Source organism: Oncorhynchus mykiss, chromosome 6 (genome assembly GCF_013265735.2).
Source record: "Oncorhynchus mykiss isolate Arlee chromosome 6, USDA_OmykA_1.1, whole genome shotgun sequence".
Taxonomy (NCBI): Eukaryota; Metazoa; Chordata; class Actinopteri; order Salmoniformes; family Salmonidae; genus Oncorhynchus; species Oncorhynchus mykiss.
The window spans coordinates 9530305-9546102 of record NC_048570.1 but is presented as its reverse complement, the minus strand read 5'-3'; the positions used below and the strand labels follow the sequence as shown (position 1 = coordinate 9546102).

At 45.3% G+C, this 15798-nt stretch overlaps 1 protein-coding gene across 5 annotated transcripts in view; it reads right to left on the bottom strand.

Annotated features, from left to right (window-relative positions):
• Window positions 1–15798, bottom strand: part of bmpr1ba (bone morphogenetic protein receptor, type IBa) — a 156975-nt gene that overhangs the window by 88979 nt on the left and 52198 nt on the right. The window contains exon 1 of one of the 5 annotated variants that reach the window (XM_036979378.1): window positions 8522–8735. The exons of the other annotated variants lie outside the window; for them this stretch is intronic. The gene's annotated coding sequence lies outside the window, so the exon portion shown is untranslated. Of the gene's footprint in view, window positions 1–8521; window positions 8736–15798 lie in introns of those variants that run through there. 5 annotated transcript variants of the gene reach the window in all.

Below are 15798 nucleotides of genomic sequence, written 5' to 3'. Positions count from 1 at the left end.
AACTGGGCATAACAGTGTGGCCTTCAGTCAACAGACACATGAGCTCGGTGCTGTGGATCTCTTTTACACTACCTGAGATTTTCATGTACCCAACAAAGCAATCTTCACAGTCTAATACTAAGAGAATCCTTCCATAGCTAGCAAGATGTTGGACTTGCAATTATTGGACTACAATTTTCCTCGTCCATTAGCAATGTTATTTTTTCTTTCAGCTTTATTTAACCAGGTAGGCAAGTTGAGAACAAGTTCCCATTTACAATTGCGACCTGGCCAAGATAAAGCAAAGCAGTTCGACACATACAACGACACAGAGTTACACATGGAGTAAAACAAACATACAGTCAATAATACAGTAGAAACAAGTCTATATACGATGTGAGCAAATGAGGTGAGATAAGGGAGGTAAAGGCAAAAAAAGGCCATGGTGTAGCAGCCTCTTGGGTGATGCTTGACTGCCGCTATACGGGCACCAAAAAAACTGGTAAGTTCTCACTGCTTTAAGCTTGTTGCACGTGTTTTAGCAAGAGAAAAAGTGTTGCCCTCAGGCTGTTGAGCATTGATAACATTTAAGCAATCGTCGAATGGAAGGCCAAACAATTCGGGAACAGAATGTAGCCACTACAGAGACAGGACAGGCCCCTTTCTTTTTCAGACAGACAGCTGCGGGGAGCAATCATGACCTTTAGACGGAGCCAGTGAAACGGTCAGTCGACAAGCCGAGCCTGACTCCGCTCCAGTCAGATAAACACCACAACTCTTAGTGACACGCCGTCCTCTGATGTCAGAGAGCATGAGATTGTGTGATGTCGGAGGAAGAACACAGACTTCTCTGGCATGTTAAGAACTCAGAGGTCCCTCCCAAATAGTACCGTATTCCCTACATAGTGCCCTACTTTTAACTAAAGACCATGATCGAGCGTAGTGCCCTACTTTTAACGAAAGACCCCGATGGAACGTAGTGCACTACTTTTAACTAAAGACCCTGATCAAACGTAGTGCACTACATATTTATCTATGCAGTCACTTTCATAACTCTACCCACATGTACATATTACCTCAACTACCTCGACTAACCGGGCACATTAACTCTGTACCAGTACATCCTGTATATAGTCTCCACATTAACTCTGTACCGGTACGTCCTGTATATTGCCTCCACATTAACTCTGTACCGGTAACCCTGTATATAGTCTCCACATTAACTCTGTACCAGTACATCCTGTATATAGTCTCCACATTAACTCTGTACCGGTAACCCTGTATATAGCCTCCACATTGACTCTGTACCGGTACGTCCTGTATATAGCCTCCACAATAACTCTGTACCGGTACATCCTGTATATAGCCTCCACATTAACTCTGTACCGGTAACCCTGTATATAGCCTCCACATTAACTCTGTACCGGTACGTCCTGTATATAGCCTCCACATTAACTCTGTACCGGTAACCCTGTATATAGTCTCCACATTAACTCTGTACCAGTACATCCTGTATATAGTCTCCACATTAACTCTGTACCGGTAACCCTGTATATAGCCTCCACATTAACTCTGTACCGGTAACCCTGTATATAGCCTCCACATTAACTCTGTACCGGTACCCCCTGTATATAGCCTCCACATTAACTCTGTACCGGTAACCCTGTATATAGCCTCCACATTGACTCTGTACCGGTACCCCCTGTATATAGCCTCCACATTGACTCTGTACCGGTACGTCCTGTATATAGCCTCCACATTGACTCTGTACCGGTAACCCTGTATATAGCCTCCACATTGACTCTGTACCCCCTCTATATAGCCTCCACATTAACTCTGTACCGGTAACCCTGTATATAGCCTCCACATTGACTCTGTACCGGTACGTCCTGTATATAGCCTCCACATTGACTCTGTACCGGTACCCCCTGTATATAGCCTCCACATTGACTCTGTACCGGTACCCCCTGTATATAGCCTCCACATTGACTCTGTACCAGTAACCCTGTATATAACCTCCACATTGACTCTGTACCGGTACCCACAGTATATAGCCTCCACATTGACTCTGTACCGGTACCCCCTGTATATAGCCTCCACGTTGACTCTGTACCGGTACCCACAGTATATAGCCTCCACATTGACTCTGTACCGGTACCCCCTGTATATAGCCTCCACATTGACTCTGTACCGGTACCCCCTGTATATAGCCTCCACATTGACTCTGTACCGGTACCCCCTGTATATAGCCTCCACATTGACTCTGTACCGGTACGTCCTGTATATAGCCTCCACATTGAATCTGTACCAGTAACCCTGTATATAGCCTCCACATTGACTCTGTACCGGTACCCCCTGTATATAGCCTCCACATTGACTCTGTACCGGTACGTCCTGTATATAGCCTCCACATTGTTATTTTACTGTCGCTCTTTAATTAATTGTTATTTTTATTTATTATTTCTTAAGGGCTTGTAGGTAAGCATTTCACTGTGAGGTCTACTACACCTGTTGTATTCAGCATAAGGTCTACTACACCTGTTGTATTCAGCATAAGGTCTACTACACCTGTTGTATTAAGCATTTCACTGTAAGGTCTACTACACCTGTTGTATTCAGCATTTCACTGTAAGGTCTACTACACCTGTTGTATTCCGCATTTCACTGTAAGGTCTACTACACCTGTTGTATTCAGCATTTCACTGTAAGGTCTACTACACCTGTTGTATTCAGCATTTCACTGTAAGGTCTACTACACCTGTTGTATTCAGCATTTCACTGTGAGGTCTACTACACATGTTGTATTCAGCATTTCACTGTAAGGTCTACTACACCTGTTGTATTTAGCATTTCACTGTAAGGTCTACTACACCTGTTGTATTCCGCATTTCACTGTAAGGTCTACTACACCTGTTGTATTCAGCATTTCACTGTAAGGTCTACTACACCTGTTGTATTCAGCATTTCACTGTAAGGTCTACCTACACCTGTTGTATTCAGCATTTCACTGTAAGGTCTACTACACCTGTTGTATTCAGCATTTCACTCTAATGTCTACTACACCTGTTGTATTCCGCATTTCACTGTAAGGTCTACCTACACCTGTTGTATTCAGCATTTCACTGTAAGGTCTACTACACCTGTTGTATTCAGCATTTCACTGTAAGGTCTACCTACACCTGTTGTATTCCGCATTTCACTGTAAGGTCTACCTACACCTGTTGTATTCAGCATTTCACTGTAAGGTCTACTACACCTGTTGTATTCAGCATTTCACTGTAAGGTCTACCTACACCTGTTGTATTCCGCATTTCACTGTAAGGTCTACCTACACCTGTTGTATTCAGCATTTCACTGTAAGGTCTACTACACCTGTTGTATTCAGCATTTCACTGTAAGGTCTACCTACACCTGTTGTATTCCGCATTTCACTGTAAGGTCTACCTACACCTGTTGTATTCAGCATTTCACTGTAAGGTCTACTACACCTGTTGTATTCAGCATTTCACTGTAAGGTCTACTACACCTGTTGTATTCAGCATTTCACTGTAAGGTCTACTACACCTGTTGTATTCAGCATTTCACTGTAAGGTCTACTACACCTGTTGTATTCAGCATTTCACTGTAAGGTCTACTACACCTGTTGTATTCAGCATTTCACTGTAAGGTCTACCTACACCTGTTGTATTCAGCATTTCACTGTAAGGTCTACTACACCTGTTGTATTCAGCATTTCACTGTAAGGTCTACTACACCTGTTGTATTCAGCATTTCACTGTAAGGTCTACTACACCTGTTGTATTCAGCATTTCACTGTAAGGTCTACTACACCTGTTGTATTCAGCATTTCACTGTAAGGTCTACTACACCTGTTGTATTCAGCATTTCACTGTAAGGTCTACTACACCTGTTGTATTCAGCATTTCACTGTAAGGTCTACTACACCTGTTGTATTCAGCATTTCACTGTAAGGTCTACTACACCTGTTGTATTCAGCATTTCACTGTAAGGTCTACTACACCTGTTGTATTCAGCATTTCACTGTAAGGTCTACTACACCTGTTGTATTCAGCATTTCACTGTAAGGTCTACTACACCTGTTGTATTCAGCATTTCACTGTAAGGTCTACTACACCTGTTGTATTCAGCGCATGTGACGAATAAAATGTGATTTGTTTTTATTTGATGAGTTAGGTTAAAGTGTCCCACTTTGATGAGGTAGGTTAAAGTGTCCCACTTGGGACTCAGACAAGGACACTGAGAGAAATGGTGCCGGGAAGAGCACACCTTTACTGTAATGTACTGTTCTCGAACCACCTCCTAAATCTGGGAACAGTAGTGTAACAGAATAGTGTAGTGGGATATTTGGGTGTCATTTCCCCAGTTCATTTAGGAAACTAGTTTCAGTCCAAAACAGAGATTCAAGTTAAGACAGGAGATAAATGAGGAAGCCGCTAACTACTTTTGCCAACACAGTTCTCAAGGCTGATAATCTTGTGCTTCACTATGGTGAAGGCTGCAGACAGGTGTGTGTGTGTGTGTGTGTGTGGTTAGATCAGTAAAGCTTCCTTAGAATCCCCATCAACGAAAGGCAGACATGTTCAACACAGGTGTCAAATCAAATCATATTAGTCACGTGCAGAATACAAACAGATGTAGACCTTACAGTGAAATGCAGAATACAAACAGATGTAGACCTTACAGTGAAATGCAGAATACAAACAGATGTAGACCTTACAGTGAAATGCAGAATACAAACAGATGTAGACCTTACAGTGAAATGCTTATTTAACGAGCCCCTAAAAAAATACAGATAAGAATAAGAAATAAAAGTAACAAGTAATTAAAGAGCAGCAGTAAAATAACAATAGCGAGACTATATACAGGGGGGTACCGGTACAGAGTCAATGTGCAGGGGCACCAGTTAGTTGAGGTAATATGTACATGTAGGTAGAGTTATTAAAGTGGGGGGAGGAGGGGGCAATACAAATAGTCTAAGTAGCCATTTGATTAGGTGTTCAGGAGTCTTATGACTTGGGGGTAGAAGCTGTTTAGAACCATCTTGGATCTAGACTTGGCGCTCTTGTACCACTTTCTGTGCAGTATCAGAGAAAACAGTCTATGGCTAGGGTGGCTGGAGTCCGACAAATTTTAGGGCCTTCCTCTGACACTACCTGGTATAGAGGTCCTGGATGGTAGGAAGCTTGGCCCCGGTGATATACGGTGTACGTATGCCCTACCCTCTGTACTGCCTTGCAGTCAGAGGCCGAGCAGTTGCCATACCAGGCAGTGATGCAACTCTCGATGGTGCAGCTGTAGAATCTTTTGAGGATCTGAGGACCCATGCCAAATCTTTTCAGTCTCCTGAATGGGTTTTGTCGTGCCCTCTTCACAACGGTCTTGGTGTGCTTGGACCATGTTAGTTTGTTGGTGATGTGGACACCAAGGAACTTAAAACTCTCAACCTGCTCAACTGCAGTCCCATCGATGAGAATGGAGGCGTGCTCGGTCCTCTTTTTCCTGGAGTCCACAATCATCTCTTTTGTGTTGAGGGAGAGGTTGTTGTCCTGGCACCACACGGCCAGGTCTCTGACCTCCTCCCTATAGGCTGTCTCGTCGTTGTCGGTGATCAGGCCTACCACTGTTGTGTAATTGGCAAACTTAATGATGGTGTTGGAGTCCTGCCTGGCCGTGCAGTCATGAGTGAACAGGGAGTACAGGAGGGGGCTGAGCATGCACCCGAGGGGCCCCTGTGTTGAGTATCAGCGTGGCGGATGTGTTGTTACCTACCCTTACCACCTGGGGGTGGCCCGTCAGGAAGTCCAGGATCTAGTTGCAGAGGGAGGTGTTTAGTCCAAGGGTCCTTAGCTTATTGATGAGCTTGAAGGGCACTCTGGTGTTGAACGCTGAGCTGTAGTCAATTAATAGCATTCTCGCATAGGTGTTGCTTTAGTCCAGATGGGAAAGGGCAGTGTGGAGTGGAATAGAGATTGCATCATCTGTGGATCTGTTGGGGCAGTATGCAAATTGGAGTGGGTCTAGGATTTCTGGGATAATGGTGTTGATGTGATCCATGGGCCAGCCTTTCGAAGCACTTCATGAATACAGACGTGAGTGCTACGGGGCGGTAGTCATTTAGGCAGGTTACCTTAGTGTTCTTGGGCACAGGCACTATGGTGGTCTGCTTAAAACATGTTGGTATTACAGACTCGGACAGGGAGAGGTTGAAAATGTCAGTTTAGATACTTGCCAGTTGGTCAGCATATGCTCGCAGTACACGTCCTGGTAATCCGTCTGGCTCTGCGGCCTTGTGAATGTTGACCAGTTTAAAGGTCTTACATCGGCTGCGGAGAGATTGATTATACAGACTTCCAGAACAGCTGGTGCTCTCATGCATGTTTCAGTGTTATTTGCCTCGAAGTGAGCATAGAAGTAGTTTAGCTCGTCTGGTAGGCTCGTGTCACTGGGCAGCTCTCGGCTGTGCTTCCCTTTGTAGTGGGCAAAAATATAAACAACATCCCAGAAATTTTCCATACGCACAAAAAGCTTATTTCTATCAAATGTTGTGCACAAATTTGTTTACATCCCTGTTAGTGAGCATTTCTCCTTTGCCAAGATAATCCATCCATCTGACAGGTGTGGCATATCAAGAAGCTGGTTAAACAGCATGATCATTACACAGGTGCACCTTGTGCTGGGAACAATAAACGGCCACAATAAAATGTGCAGTTCCATCACACAACACAATGCCACAAGTGTCAAATTGAGGGAGCATTGAATTGGCATGATGACTGCAGCAATGTCCACCAGAGCTGTTGGCAGATAATTAAATGTTATTTTCTCTACCATAAGCCACCTCTTAAATAATTTTAGAAAATTTGGCAGTAGGTCCAACCGGCCTCAGGACCTCCACATCCGGCTTCTTCAACTGCTGGATCATCTGAGACCAGCCACCCAGACAGCTGAAGAAACTGTGGATTTGCACAACTGAAGAATTTCTACAAACTGTCAGAAACCATCTCAGGGAAGCTTATCTGCATGCTCGTCATCCTCACCAGGTTCTTGACCTGACCGCAGTTCGCCGTCGTAACCGACTTTGGTGGGCAAATACTAACTTTTGAGTGCCACAGGCACGCTGGAGAAGTGTGCTTTTCCCGGATGACTCAACTGTATCAGGCAGATGGCAGACAGCGTGTATGGTGTCGTGTGGGCGAGCGGTTTACTGATGTCAACGTTGCCTCATGGTGGTGGTGGGGTTATGGTATGGGCAGGCATAAACTACGGACATGGCAATTTGAATGCACAGAGATGTCGTGACGAGATCCTGAGGCCCATTGCCATTCATCCATCACCTCATGTTTCAACATGATAAATGTACTCCCTCATGTCGCAAGGATCTGTACACAATTCTTGACGGCTGAAAATGTCTCAGTTCTTCCATGACCTGCATATTCACCAGACATGTCACCCATTGAGCATGTTTGGGATGCTGTGGATCAATGTGTACGACAGCGTGTTCCAGTTCCCGCCAATATCCAGCAACTTCGCACAATGAACAGGAAGGAGATGTGTCGCGCTGCATTAGACAAACGGTTGGCACACCAGATACTGACTGGTATTCTGATCCACGCCCCTACTTTTTAAATGCATCTGTGATCAGATGCATATCTGTATTCCCAGTCATGTGAAATCCATAGATTAGGGCCTAATGAATTTATTTCAATTGGCTGATTTCCTTACATGAACTGTAACTCAAGAAAATCTATAAAATTGTTGCACGTTGCGTTTATATTTCTGTTCATTGTAGATTGTGGCTCCAGGGTTAATTTGTCCCTAGCTACAGATCTAGGATCAGCTTCCCCACCCCCAATCTTAACCTTAACCATTAGTGGGGAAAATGCAAAACTGACCCAAAATCAGCACTTGGGGCAACTTCAATCCATCTAGGATTATAACGGTGTGGACAGTGGTAGCCATTGTCAGACCACTGGAAGTATAGTGACCCCTTGGGGCCACAAAGCACAACAATAAGGCACATCCCCTTAGTCCTCACAATATCAATGTAATTGCCACGGCAATTCTTGCACTTCATGAACATGCTTCTTCTCAACTATGTCATTTCTATGGCTAATGTGCCCTTGATTTAATATGGATTTCAAAAGCATCAGCTCTACCATCCTCCATACGTCTATAGATGAGGAGTATGGTGTATTTATCACCTTGACAACAGCATGACAAATGGGTTGATCCAGAGTCCTGTCTGCAGCTGGTCCTCCAAGGTTAAAGAGGGATGCTCGTCGCACACCAACCCCACCCTAGCAGACCACGTTTGGGCTGCATGAGTCACAGAGGGTGGGGGTGAGGGCTGGGACCTGGGCATGCCATGCAGGCTCCAGACCTTCTGTCTGCCCAGTAGACTGTCTCTTAGAGCCTAATAGCGACATGTCTCTCTTAGGCTGTCCACAGCTCATCTCCACCTCCTGTCCCCACCGCTCCACCTCCTGTCCCCACCCCTCCACCTCCTGTCCCCACCCCCTCTCACCTTCGGCTGTAGTGTAGTGAAGTCAGCAGTCCTCAAACTGACACCCCCAGTCTCCCCTTCCCGTCCCCCTGTCCAAGGCACACATGGGGGAGTCGCTCGAGTTGAATGGAGTCGCTGTCATGTTGTGTAACCAGAGAAGAGAGAGAAAGAGAGGGAGAGCACGAGAGAGCAAGGGAAAGAGAGGGAGAGCGCGAGAGAGCAAGGGAAAGAGAGGAAGAGCACGAGAGAGCAAGGGAAAGGGAGGGAGAGCACGAGAGAGCAAGGGAAAGAGAGGGAGAGCACGAGAGAGCAAGGGAAAGAGAGGGAGAGCACGAGAGAGCAAGGGAAAGAGAGGGAGAGCACGAGAGAGCAAGGGAAAGAGAGGGAGAGCACGAGAGAGCAAGGGAAAGAGAGGGAGAGCACGAGAGAGCAAGGGAAAGAGAGGGAGAGCACGAGAGAGCAAGGGAAAGAGAGGGAGAGCACGAGAGAGCAAGGGAAAGAGAGGGAGAGCACGAGAGAGCAACTGAAAGAGAGGGAGAGCGCGAGAGAGCAAGGGAAAGAGAGGGAGAGCGCGAGAGAGCAAAGGAAAGAGAGGGAGAGCGCGAGCGCGAGAGAGCAAGGGAAAGAGAGAGAGAGAGCGAGAGGAGAGACAAGTTCCACACACACAGCTGCTGAGCGTAACTGTGATATCATGGAACAAAGCTGGAATGCACTGAAGGCTGCTGACTCCCTCCCTCCCTCCCTCCCTCCCTCGGCCACCCGGAAAAGCCTTTGTTTTTCCTTGGTTGGTCTGAGGGAAGTGAGAAGGCTGTGACCTAATAGATCCTTTGAAACTAATGCGGACTTTGCAGTCGCCATCTACAGTAAAATATAGAATAAGTTAATTTGATTAAGTGTTGTACTACACAATCATCGTTAACCTTTCTACTGATCATTTTTCATTCCGGGGTTGTTGCATTGTTGCATGTGAAATGTTTGGAAAGAGGGGTCTAGGATAAGGAGCCACATAAAGGCCTACTCACACATACACCATGCACACGCAGACCCACATGGTCCCCACACACTCACACTCTCTAGGATAAGGAGCCACATAAAGGCCTACTCACACATACACCATGCACACGCAGACACACATGGTCCCCACACACTCACACTTTCTTTTCCACCGGTAATTGGGGGAGTGATTATATATATATATATATTTTTTTTTTTTTATATAAGAAAATATCATCCAACCTGGCAACTCACACTGGATTAAATTCACACATTTCCTTTTATTGCTGCCTCGTTTGGCAACCACATAAAACACTCTAAGCCCTGTGGGCTATAGTTAGAACAAAGGACCCGATTCATGATGACTGGTGTTACTAAAGGGAGAAATATTCCCACATTTAGGCCTTGCCCTTCACTGTTTACAGTTGACACAGACCAGGTTGTAGTGACAATATAGACCCAAATAGGATACGTCACTGTCCATCATGTCGACGCAATACCTAAAGCATATCCTCTACCAGAGAGACAGTATGGTCCGAGACAGTACAACACTTTAACGTTGACAATTTGTTGGTGCCACAGGAGAGTGGCGACACCTCTTTTCACTGCAGCGTTCCCCTCCCAACGGCAGGTGAAGTCCTCCTTTTATGCAGGAAGCAGAAATGTCACTGAAGGTGTCGGGTTTCACCGCTACCTCAGGTGTTTGTGCGGGCTGTGGGCTGGCGTGAGGCAACGTGCCAGACAGGCTTGTTTCTGTAAGGATCAATGTAGGATTACGGGTAAATCCCTTCTTTCACTGACTTTCTCAGAGCCGTCACCCCCTGAATGATTTACAAGAGAGACACTGACGGGAAGCACAATCCACACCACCAGCGCTAGAGACTAATAAAACAACCTCTGATTTACTGTCGAAAAACGGAACGTATCGGTAACAGAGTCACTGTGTGCGCTGTGATTTGTTGGGTCAGGGGCTCTGGGGGAATCAACTGTTTACACACACACACACACACACACACGGTGAACTACAGGGTAGAGAAGAAAACAAAAGCTATAATGCAGAATGGACTGCACCCCTTACACAGATGGAAGGCTGGTAACCTCCATGTGCTCTACAGAAAGACCACAGCCATTTAGCCTTCAACAGCACCAGGTCCTGAACTCAAAGCGTTTGTTTCAGCCTTCAACAGCACCAGGTCCTGAACTCAAAGCGTTTCAGCCTTCAACAGCACCAGGTCCTGAACTCAAAGCGTTTCAGCCTTCAACAGCACCAGGTCCTGAACTCAAAGCGTTTCAGCCTTCAACAGCACCAGGTCCTGAACTCAAAGCGTTTCAGCCTTCAACAGCACCAGGTCCTGAACTCAAAGCGTTTCAGCCTTCAACAGCACCAGGTCCTGAACTCAAAGCGTTTCAGCCTTCAACAGCACCAGGTCCTGAACTCAAAGCGTTTCAGCCTTCAACAGCACCAGGTCCTGAACTCAAAGCGTTTCAGCCTTCAACAGCACCAGGTCCTGAACTCAAAGCGTTTCAGCCTTCAACAGCACCAGGTCCTGAACTCAAAGCGTTTCAGCCTTTTAGATCATAATGAATAAAGAGGGGACCTGATCCTAGATCAGACAATTTATAAATACGGGCCCAGGACAATACCTACACCACATGACACTACCCAGCACTTTAAACTGTTCTTTCACACACATCCACACACCAGGTTTTGTGATCCCTCCATGTGTTGTTTTCAGATGCGAGTGGGATATAATTTACCTGAATGAAGTAGGCATGTTGAAAACATCACGGGAATGTCTCTACCTCCCTCTCACACACACACACACACACGTCACTGGTGTCTTTGGGAAATCCATTTAGCAGGCGTTCAGTTGAATCCTTATTCGTGCATGTTCATTGTGGAATGTTCAGATAGACACTGTGTCCATCTACAAAACACGTGTCTGACTTGTAGAAGAAAGGAATGGCGTCAGCTATCTTCACCACATTTCTATCTGCAACGTTCCACACAGTGTTGAATGCAGCCTTGTTGTTGGAGGAACTACAGTAGATGTGAAGGCACGTTTGTGAAATGTTGAGATATCCCCTCAAAATGGTACCCTATTTCCCTAGATAGTGCCCTGGTCAAAAGTAGTGCACTATGGCAGTGCACCAGAGTAGTGCACTAGAAGGGAATAGGGTGTCATTTGGAGTGAAAGTTTGGTTTCAGCTGCCTTTGGCAAAAACACATGCCGTTTCCAGGTCAGATACAAGTCTGCTTTGTATAAAACGTAATGAGCGACTACAATAATTGTATATACACCTAATTAGATCTTCACAAACACTGTCAGGGGATTGTATGCCTTCATTTATTTTCCTTTACATACATTTAAAAAAAAGACTCACTGGTTGTTGATACCGACTATATTCTGAAATGGTACCAAGTTAGTTTCACAGGTCAACATGTGAAAAAGGTTCTCATCCACAGAGAGGATTGCCTCAACCAGCGTTTACCAATTCTGGTCCTGGAGACCCAAAGGGGTTTTTGCACTCACAGTCACCTAATTCAAAAACATCTTAGGCTTGATGATTAGTTGGGTCCGTGGAGAGCCGGGGAGAGCCGGGGAGACGCTCTGGCAGACAGGCGCTCACAAACACAGTGAGTCTCAAGGCCGTGTGGCAGACCACCTAGAATGGGGTTGAAACACCAGCAGTGGGAACAACCAAAAGGATCAAACTGGCTCCGGGGTGAAGTTTCCCCTAGGTACAGATCTAGGGTCAGCTTCCCCATCCCCCAATTCTAACCTAAACCATCAGTAGAGAAAATGCTAAGCTGACCCAATATCAGCATTTAGGGGCAACTTCACCATACTCTGTGCCCTGAGTATACTGTACTGATCTCTGGTTCAGTAGATGATGTTCAGCAACATCTTAGTATAATCCATGATTGCTTGGCATGATGGGAAGAAAACATACGGTATTAGTAGTAGTAGTAGTAGTAGTAGTAGTAGTAGTAGAGGTAGCAGTAGTAGAGGTAGAGGTAGCAGTAGTAGAGGTAGCAGTAGAGGTAGCAGTAGAGGTAGAGGTAGCAGTAGTAGAGGTAGCGTTAGTAGTAGTAGAGATAGCAGTAGTAGTAGTAGAGGTAGCAGTAGTAGTAGTAGAGGTAGCAGTAGTAGTAGTAGTAGAGGTAGCAGTAGTAGAGGTAGCAGTAGAAGTAGAGGTAGCAGTAGTAGAGGTAGCAGAAGTAGTGGCAGAGGTAGAGGTGGTAGTAGTAGTAGTAGTAGTAGTAGTAGTATTAGAGGTAGCAGTAGTAGTAGTAAAGGTAGCAGTAGTAGTGGCAGAGGTAGTGGTAGTAGTAGCAGTAGTAGAGGTAGCAGTAGTAGAGGTAGCAGAAGTAGTAGTGGCAGAGGTAGAGGTGGTAGTAGTAGCAGTAGTAGTAGTAGTAGTAGAGGTAGCAGAAGTAGTGGCAGAGGTAGAGGTGGTAGTAGTAGTAGTAGTAGTAGTAGTAGTAGTAGTAGTAGTAGTAGAGGTAGCAGTAGTAGTGGCAGAGGTAGAGGTGGTAGTAGTAGTAGTAGTAGTAGTAGTAGTAGTAGTAGTAGTAGTAGTAGTAGTAGAGGTAGCAGTAGTAGAGGTAGCAGTAGTAGTGGCAGAGGTAGAGGTGGTAGTAGTAGTAGTAGTAGTAGTAGAGGTAGCAGTAGTAGAGGTAGCAGTAGTAGTGGCAGAGGTAGAGGTGGTAGTAGTAGCAGTAGTAGTAGTAGTAGTAGTAGTAGTAGTAGTAGTAGTAGTAGTAGAGGTAGCAGTAGTAGAGGTAGCAGTAGTAGTGGCAGAGGTAGAGGTGGTAGTAGTAGTAGTAGTAGTAGTAGAGGTAGCAGTAGTAGAGGTAGCAGTAGTAGTGGCAGAGGTAGAGGTGGTAGTAGTAGCAGTAGTAGAGGTAGCAGTAGTAGAGGTAGCAGTAGTAGTGGCAGAGGTAGAGGTGGTAGTAGTAGCAGTAGTAGAGGTAGCAGTAGTAGAGGTAGCAGTAGTAGAGGTAGCAGTAGTAGTAGTGGCAGAGGTAGAGGTGGTAGTAGTAGTAGCAGTAGTAGAGGTTGCAGTAGTAGAGGTAACAGTAGTAGTGGCAGAGGTAGAGGTAGAGGTGGTAGTAGTGGTAGTAGTAGTAGTAGTAGTAGTAGTAGTAGTAGTAGAGGTAGCAGTAGTAGAGGTAGCAGTAGTAGTAGTGGCAGAGGTAGAGGTGGTAGTAGTAGTAGCAGTAGTAGAGGTTGCAGTAGTAGAGGTAACAGTAGTAGTGGCAGAGGTAGAGGTGGTAGTAGTAGTAGTAGTAGTAGTAGTAGTAGTAGAGGTAGCAGTAGTAGAGGTAGCAGAAGTAGTGGCAGAGGTAGAGGTGGTAGTAGTAGTAGTAGTAGAGGTAGCAGTAGTAGAGGTAGCAGTAGTAGTGGCAGAGGTAGAGGTGGTAGTAGTAGCAGTAGTAGAGGTAGCAGTAGTAGAGGTCGCAGTAGTAGAGGTAGCAGTAGTAGTAGTGGCAGAGGTAGAGGTGGTAGTAGTAGTAGCAGTAGTAGAGGTTGCAGTAGTAGAGGTAACAGTAGTAGTGGCAGAGGTAGAGGTGGTAGTAGTAGTAGTAGTAGTAGTAGTAGTAGTAGTAGTAGTAGTAGTAGTAGTAGTAGAGGTAGCAGTAGTAGAGGTAGCAGTAGTAGTGGCAGAGGTAGAGGTGGTAGTAGTAGTAGCAGTAGTAGAGGTAGCAGTAGTAGAGGTAGCTGTAGTAGAGGTAGCAGTAGTAGTAGTGGCAGAGGTAGAGGTGGTAGTAGTAGTAGCAGTAGTAGAGGTTGCAGTAGTAGAGGTAGAGGTAGCAGAGGTAGAGGTGCTAGTAGTAGTGTACACAGTCATTGGGTATAAACACAGTGTGTGTGTGCATACTTGTTTTCTACCTAATATCCTAAACAGGAAGTTGATGCATACGAAGGGAGGGCTGCTGTGGGGAATGCACTAGGCCTACTCGTCTTTTCAATTTAGCCATCCCACTCGCTCCGAGGTATGTCTGTTTACAGCTGGACTGTAATGTGCTTGAGTTGGGTCTGTGGTTGGCCCTGTGCTTAGTGCAGAAGCCTAATTCAAATGTAGCAAACTGGGAGCATGTTCCTAACAGCCATTCATGTAATCTTAATATCAATCTAAGCCATTTTAAACTAATCATGGCCATGATTTACGCAATTTCTGGGTTCTTTAAAACAATTTTGTTTTTTACACAATATATGGTATTATTCAGGTAGAATACGTGCATTATACACTGAACAAAAATATAAACGCAACATGTAACAAACAATTGGCTCATTCATCCCCCTCCTCTCCCCTGTAACTATTCCCCAGGTCATTGCTGTAAATGAGAATGTTTTCTCAGTCAACTTACCTGGTAAAATAACGGTCAAATAAAAATAAAATCAAATAAAATGTAAAGTTTTGTTCCCATGTTTCATGAGCTGAAATAAAAGATCCCAGAAATGTTCAACATCTCACATTTTGTGCACAAATTTGTTTACATTCCTGTTAGGGAGCATGTGTCTTTTGCCAAGATAATCAATCCACCTGATAGGTGTGTCATATCAAAGAGCTGATTATAAACAGCATGATCATTACACAGGTGCACCTTGTGCTGGGAATCATTGGGATCATTACACAGGTGCACCTTGTGCTGGGAATCATTGGGATCATTACACAGGTGCACCATGAGACAATAAAAGGCGACAGGCAGGTTTGTCACACAGCACAAGGGCATGGATTTAGAGTTAAGGGAGCATGCAATTGGCTTGTTGACTGCAGGAATGTCCACCAGAGCTGTTGCCAGATAATGTAAATGTTACCATGTTACCAATGTCATTTTAGAGAATTTGGCAGTACGTCCAACCGGCCTCACAATCGCAGACCACGTGTAACCACGCCAGCCCAGGACCTCCACATCCAGGTTCTTCACCAACAGGATCATCTGAGATCAGCCACCCGGACAGCTGATGAAACTGTGGGTTTGTACAACTGAAGGATTTCTGCACAAACTGTCAGAAACCATCTCATGGAAGCTCATCTGTGTGCTCGTCGTCCCCATCAGGGTCTTGACCTGACTGCAGTTCGGCGTCTTAACCGACTTCAGTGTGAAAATGCCACGCTGGAGATGTGTGGTCTTCACAAATGAATCCTAGTTTCAACTGTATCAGGCAGTATGTCGTCATGTGGGCGAGCAGTTTGCTGGGGTTATGTTATGAGCAGGCATAAGCTATGGAACGAACATAATTGCATTTTTATCAATGGAAATTTGAATGCACAGAGATACCGTGACGAGATCC